At 41.5% G+C, this 7,424-nt stretch overlaps 1 long non-coding RNA gene across 2 annotated transcripts; it reads right to left on the bottom strand.

Moving 5' to 3' along the window:
* Positions 1-1,046: 1,046 nt before the first annotated feature.
* Positions 1,047-6,105, bottom strand: LOC115943279 (uncharacterized). Of its 2 annotated transcripts, none has more exons than XR_014142563.1 (4): positions 4,870-6,105; positions 3,387-3,596; positions 2,174-2,359; positions 1,047-1,198 (listed from the first exon to the last, which is right to left on the bottom strand). It is a non-coding gene; the product is annotated as an uncharacterized LOC115943279 (long non-coding RNA). The 2 variants fall into 2 exon arrangements; XR_014142562.1 differs by having other exon boundaries at positions 3,387-3,599; positions 4,870-6,103.
* Positions 6,106-7,424: the final 1,319 nt, after the last annotated feature.

The raw sequence follows: 7,424 nt of genomic DNA, 5'->3' as shown, positions 1-7,424 counted from the left end.
AAATGTTACATGGAAGGACTGGTTGTAGCTCTTTAGTTTTTAAGAAGAGTGTTATGCTTTGTCCTTCGTCCTACTAACCCATTCATAAGAGAGTATATGAAGGAACTTTAGAAAGCCAGCCTCAATGTAATGGTGGCTCTGTGAATGGAGAGAGCTTAAAACTATGGAACAAGTAGTTCTGCCCTTGAGCAGTTAAGAATGGGTGTTGAAAGTCCTCAGATCCATGAGAACTCCATCAGGTATAACAGCCATTCTCAGTTACCTGTATTGGAGCATTTGAGCCTTCCTGACCCCTCAGATGCCCCCAGTTACTTTCCATGAGAAATGATGAAGAGACACATTAGCTACAAAAAGAGGTTTCTGAGCTCATGGCTGAACATCTGGAGCAGAAAGAAAAACACTGTTTTAACCCTTAAGAGATGGTTCCCTTCTTATACTCTTAGGCCAGAGCTCCTTTTTTGATGAACAATCTAGTAAACACAGCTCCCTTATGGAGGGTCTTCCTCCATTAGGTCAGGTTTCTGCTTCAGTCCTGGATTAGTTCCACACATTTTGAGAGAACGTACAGATGTCCTGGTGTATCACACCAGGTCATGACTAAGCAGCTGCTCTTCACATCTCTAGCTTCATTTCTCGCATCCTCCAGAAGCACTTGATTTTTGATTCAGAAGCACTAACTACCCAACACCATTGATCAATAAATGATCATCACATAAGAGAATGATGAAGGAGGAGAGCATGACACTTTCCAGTTAATCCTAGTGATAACTAAGTTTACCTAGACCAGAGGTCCCCAAATGCCAATGCACCAACTGGCCTCATCAGAATTTGGAGGGGAGGGTTTTGAGAAATTCAGATTTCCACGCCAATCTCAGATTTCCAGGCCAATCCCCCTGTACGAGGATCTGTACTTTTATAAAGATGATTCTGATGGGCAGTCAGCTCTCAAAATGACTTCTCTTGGGCTTGTTTTCTTTAAAGACAAATGTTTTCAAACATGAACTACTGACGTTGTAGTTTCACGGCACTTCCCCAAATGACAAGAAAGAAGAAAAGGAGAAGACTCTTTCCTATTTACCTTTTTGTCTGAAGCGCTTTCTTAGCAGAGTCAGCAATGTCCCACACGTCACCAAACCTATTGTAGAAGCCACTGCTCCCCCAAAGTAAGTGAGGGCTTGCTGGATTGTCAACGGCCCTGCTGCAAAACAAACACACATGCAGGGCGTAAGAAATGTGTTGCGCAAAAGGCCATCATTCTTCCAGAAGCGTCCCAAGGATTGTGAGATGTGAGATCGCACAGGATCATCAAAGGTCCCGGCAGGGGTGACAACCGGGCAGGAGAGATCTGGAAGCCATAAAACTACAGCAACAGCATGGGAAGCAGGGCCTGATTTTATTCCTAACGCTTAAATATCAAACACAGTGCCCAAAGGCGTCAGGGGAAGGACATAATAAAGTAAATAAAATGATTGAAGAAGTGGAAGTTTAAGCAAATAATGATTAATTTTGGGGGGGACCAATCAAAGATTCAGTTATACAACAAAATGTAGTCATGACAAGCTATAGAGAAAACAATGAAAAGTAAAAGGAAGGTGGATGAAATAAACCTTACAAAGAGATGAAGCTTAATTTAAAAAGATCTATGTGTTTTTAGAGGTATGTGGTAAACAAAATTCTTCTGAGATAATAAATTAGGAATCTGCATGAAATAACCTCCGGTTAAAAATGTTCTCATTTGACACATCTGAGCTCTCATAAAGGAGGGATGATTGCCTACACAGAGTCACTGAATTTAATTCCCACTGCTTAGTGGAAGGCAAGGATTTATCATGAAACATTTATTAACACAGGGAAACCCAGTGATGGAAAGTGAGACTACTGTCAGAAATACACAAAAAAGAAACACTGATTTTGTTACATTCCTTTTTTTAAAAAAAAGATTTTATTTATTTATTTGACAGAGAGAGACACAGCGAGAGAGGGAACACAAGCAGGGGGAGTGGGAGAAGGAGAAGCAGGCTTCCCACGGAGCAGGGAGCCCGATGCGGGGTTCAATCCCAGGACCCTGGAATCATGACCTGAGCCAAAGGCAGACGCTTAACGACTGAGCCACCCACACACCCCAGTTACATTCCTTATAAAAGTGACTTCCTAACCCATATTGAAAATATACCTTGGCAGGCTGGCATGGGAGTTGACCACTGGCCGTTCTCTTGGCATGCTGTTCTCGCTGAACCATTAAGTAACTGGCCCTCTGGACAATGGAAGCTACAGGTTGATCCATAGCTGAAATTTCCCCAGGGGTTGGAGCAGTTCATCATGCCTGGCTCAATAACATGCAGCTCTGAGCATTTGACCACTGCAGAAAAAAAGAATGCAGGAAAACTAGACATGTAGAATGAAGGTGACAGAGATTATGGTTTCATTTGTAACCTGGCTAGCATTGCCAGCAGATGAGGTAGAATGTAAAACATCAGAAAGGAGATGAGCCACTTCTGACATTCACACCAACTCCTCCAACATTGCACATACTACGATGTCCACTCAAAGAACATTAGCCAAAGAACTAGGAGGGGCACAGAGCAACATTCAATAGATACCTACTAATGGCTTGATCAATCTTACCTATAAAAATACTGTTTTCAAAATTTCACTTCTCAAAAATATTACTGTTCTAAGTGTTATTATGACTACCACTGGTAAATAGCTGGCATGTCAGCACGTGTTTATTAAAATACTTAATAATTGTTCAGCATAACTGCTTCTGGAAGTTTGAAGGAAGTAGAGACTGTCACCCCCTTTAAACTTTCCTTCGGGGAACTTTAGGTTATTGTCCCTAATTTGCAGATAGGAAACTAAAGCTCAGGAAACTAACTCAAATAAATATTATTGAGCAATAGCGACATTTGCAAAGCACTGCTCTGGTCTTCATGGGGAATACAAAGACGGAAGAGACATAGTACTTCATGTATGGGGTGATAGCCCTTCCAGAGGTATCATGCATGGCTTATCTTTTTAGTTAGGTTTCCATTATGAAAATATGGGATGTTTACACTATCACATAATTAATGGAATTGCAACTTGTATTTCACAATTCTTATAGTTGGTTTCATGTTTGGCATGCTTGTTTTTTCACACATTTGGACATTTGCAAATGTTTCCTCCTTTATGTCTTTGAGACCAGGGCGTTCTCTTGTGACATAGCAGGGGGAGAAGTGACATGCCTGTGGCACATTACTTCTAACTGGGATTGGTGTAGATTTCATGGGGAGCTGACATGTGAAGAAGTCATTGGGGTTGGATGGGATTTCAACAGGCAGGTACAACCGTGAGCATGGGGGCCAGGTGGAAGATAGCATCAGAACTGCCTGTTCCTTTCACGTTACCTCTGCATGCCGGAGTTCCTGCTGTCCATTGTCCTGAAGGTCTGCATCTGAGAGCACTGTCTCCCATGAGTGTGAATCCAGCTTTGCATCCAAAGTAACAAGTGGTATTCAAACCAAAGGTTCCCAGAGGATGCCTACAGGACACTGTTCCTTGCCCTGGAGTGATGAGGGCCGGGCATCGAACCTCTGAAGTACGAGCTGATACTATGCCTGCTGTGAAAATGTGTTTCCATTTAGAGAGCTCCCAATAAAAGGAGCATAATGGAGTTAAGACTGACATGGAATAACTGCCTTCCACTCTTCTTGTAGTAAGGGAGTCTCTAGCAATAGCCTCTCAAGGAAGTTAAGGAAAATTATTAATCTCAGGTACTGAAAACCAGATGAGAAAAAAAAGTACTTAAAAATATCGTTGGAGAGGGGTGCCTGGGTGGCTCAGTCAGTTAAGCATCTGACTGTTGATTTCAGCTCAGGTCATGAGATCGAGCCCCACGATGAGCTCCATGCTGGGTGTGGAGCCTGCTTAAGATTCTCTCTCTCCCTCTCCCTCTGCCCCTTCTACCACCCTGCTCATGCACTTTTTTTCGTCTCTCTCTCCCTTAAAAAAAATATATCCTTGGAGAGATAATTCTCTAGACCAGAGGAAGAATGGGGGGTGGGGCATGATGTCAATGTTACCAATATTTAAAAACAAAACAAAACGAAACAGAAATTTAAGAGTCGGTGCAGAAATGTAAGAAATTCAGTAGAAAGCAAAATATGCATAGGTCAATTGCTTGCCCTTGCTGGTTTGTTGGGAGGTGGCATTGCCTGCTGGCCAAAGGTCAGCATGAAATGCGAGGTGTGCATGATGCCACTGGCTTTGTCACTAACTTTCCATGTAGCAGAAAGATGCTCATTGACCTTTCTAAAACCTCAGTTCCTTGATTTGAGAAACTGGATCAGTGACTCCACTCTTTGTACTCCTCCTGGCAATGAAGCAATGGAGACCATTTAATCAACCCAGTAAAGGTCTCTGAGAAAAAGAGGCCAAAATTATGAAAGAAAGTTTCTGCTTAAGAATCACTATATCTTGGGGCACCTGGGTGGCTCAGTAAAGCGTCTGCCTTTGGCTCAGGTCATGATCCAGGGGTCCTGGGATTGAGCTCTGAGTCGGGCTCTCTGCTCAGGGGGAAGCCGGCTTCTCCCTCTTCCTCTGCCCCTCTCCCCACTCGTGCTCTCTCTCTCTCATAAATAAAATCTTAAAAGAATCAATATATTTTTTATTCACAAAAATAAGTCCTGTCACCCCTTATAAATTTTTAAATCCATAGGCTGTGTTTCCTAGATTCCAATAGAGAACCCATTTTAAAATAAGAGAGAGAGCTTTCACAGTAATAATATTATAGTGCATACCTGTCACACAGTAAGAGCTTATATAAGTGTTTGTTATTTTTGAGGACATTTCCGGGAGAAGAGCTGTCTCAGTGAGTGTATACGATTATACCTTCGCAGGTTGGTTGAGGTGCTGTCCATTTTCCAGAAGCTGTGCATTCAACATTATTGGGTCCCTCCAGCTTAAAGCCCTTGTTACAGGAGAAATGACAGGTGGAGCCAACCCTGAATTCCTTATGGGTGTCAGAACAAGCCAGGCTTCCCCACTCTGGAGCAAATAATTCTGGGCACTGGATGGCTGGAGAGTCAAAGAAATTATATCACAATCTTCAGGTTTATTCAGAAGCCAGGTTTGCACTGAATTCATTCATTCATGGATCCAACAATTATTTATTGAGCACCTACTATGTCAGGTATTTTGCTAGGCAGCAGGTATTCCACAATAAATAAGATCATCTCCTACAGTGGCAGGGGAAAGGATGGTGGGCTCACGGATGAAAGTATAGGTAGAAGTTACAAAAATGAAGAAGTCAAGGATTTAAGCAGTCATACTTGAGAACCCACAATTTCATCCTCTTCTCTATGTACCTGTGCTTCAGACACCACACCTCCCATGGCTCTCGCTCTCCTGTCTGGATGGGTGTGGTCCAGGATTCCACTTCCGCCCTTCCTCCTGCCTACAACTACTTCCTCTTAGGTAGCCTGCCATCTCCTCAAACTCAACACATCTAAAAATGCAATGACCATCTTCTGTTCTAAACTATTTCCTCCATTTGGATCCCTGGGCTATTTTTTAATACCACAGTTCCCCAGCACAGGAAAGCTGAAAACCTCCTGGTCAAGCTAGATTAGTCCCTGGAAATTCCCTGAACCGACTTCATGTGTACTTGCCTCTGGTTCTTGGCCCATGCTGCCCTGAATTTCTTTCTGTTTTCACTGAAAAAAATCCTACCCATCCCATTGGATCTAACTGAACACAGCCTTTGTAGAGCCTCTGCTGATCACTGCAGCCCGAAGGCTTCTCCTCTGAACACATCAGTTTTTTGTTTGAACTCATACGCTGTCTTACCACCTGCCATATTTTCCCTCACTTACTGGATGGAATGCTTCTAAAATCCAATAGCCAGGGGTGCCTGGCTGGCTCAGTTGGAAGACCATGTGGCTTTTGATCTTGGGGTTATGAGTTCGAGACCCACACTGGGCATAGAGATTACTTACATTAAAAAAAAAAACCCTAAAAAATCCCAAGAGCCATAAAGCTTTGTGTCTTTCACAGTTCACACTGCTGGGTCTCAAGAAGTGGTACTCAGCAATCATTTGATAAGTGGGTGAATAAATGAATTTTTAATTTAATCAACCATTTACCTCAAAAATTTTTAGAAATTATTGCAGTTATTTATTTCTGTTAGGATCTTTGTCTCCATTAAATTCTCTGATATAAGACTATTATTTATCATCAAATATTTGACAAACTGAGTAACTATTCTTTCTTTAAGCCCAAGCTATTGAACGCTTTGGTCAAGTCAGGCTCATTTTGCTTAGCAATTTTGCCTTTAAAACAAAACCAAACAGGACCTCTTGGTCTTATGTGGTACCTCATGGAAAAGTGATATTTCTGGCCCTTACATATTGGCCCAAGTGTTTTTCAGTGACAGGCTATTTGCGAAGAGATTGTGGCTCCTTATTGCATGAATCCATTCAAATAACCAAAGTAACATACTGAATTTCAGTTTAGAATGCTCAAATTTTTGAGTAATTAATAAATCTATCTCTGGCAGATAAATTTCACTTACCAAACATTTATTAAATGTCTATCAGTGTAAATCATAGACATTAAATCATCTGTGAACATTTTCACTAAAACAACTTTTTTAGAATCTCTCAGGATTTTATATTTAAGCCCAAGAAAATGTATGTCAGCTGCAGGACAGTGGGGACCTTGTCAGCTCTTCCCAACACTACATCCCAGGGAATAGGGCCTGGCACCTAGTAGAATTAGTGAGCACAATTTAATTTAGATGCATTCTAATGAGTGTGTTTATGTCTGAAAAGAAATAAGAGAAATTACTGTTTGAAAAAACTGACTCATGTGACCTTTAGTATAAAAAGAATTACTACAGCATTAAATCCTCTTGGGGGCTATTGCTTTGATCTCAATTTTGTCAGTCTTGTTCTGCCAAGATTATAGACACAGGTTTTTGTTTTGTTTTGTTTTATTTTGTATATGAAATTCTCTGAACCCTCTTAGGTAAGAATTAACCTTATCCAAACAAAGGTCTCTGTATAACTTTAAGGATTTGACTTTGAACCAAGTAAGAAAGTATGTTTTCCTGCCTGAGAGGCAGCCTTGATGAGGTACACAGAAGCCTAACCCCAATCTGGCATATGGTGGGTGCTCAGCAGACATGGCTGAATTACATTTGTGAGCTTGCTGAGGAAGCTGCTGGAATGGAGGGGACTAGGGCAGACGTAGAGGAAGAGATTTTTACCAGGGAGTGACCTCTTTGGGTAACTTGAAAAATACTCATATTCTTAAGCCTACTGTAAAACTTCACCAAAACCTGAGTAATTAATTACAAGAATAGAAAACTAGTAAGAATTGCTTTTATCACATGCTTAGTACTATGTTTGTGGGCTTCCAAGGCAGTGCTGTCTATCATAATGACC

This window comes from Leptonychotes weddellii, unplaced genomic scaffold (assembly GCF_054177405.1).
Source record: "Leptonychotes weddellii isolate Sample4059 unplaced genomic scaffold, ASM5417740v2 HiC_scaffold_6654, whole genome shotgun sequence".
Lineage (NCBI taxonomy): Eukaryota > Metazoa > Chordata > Mammalia > Carnivora > Phocidae > Leptonychotes > Leptonychotes weddellii.
Note: the sequence above shows the minus strand (reverse complement) of the source record. Positions and strands in the feature narration are given on the sequence as shown.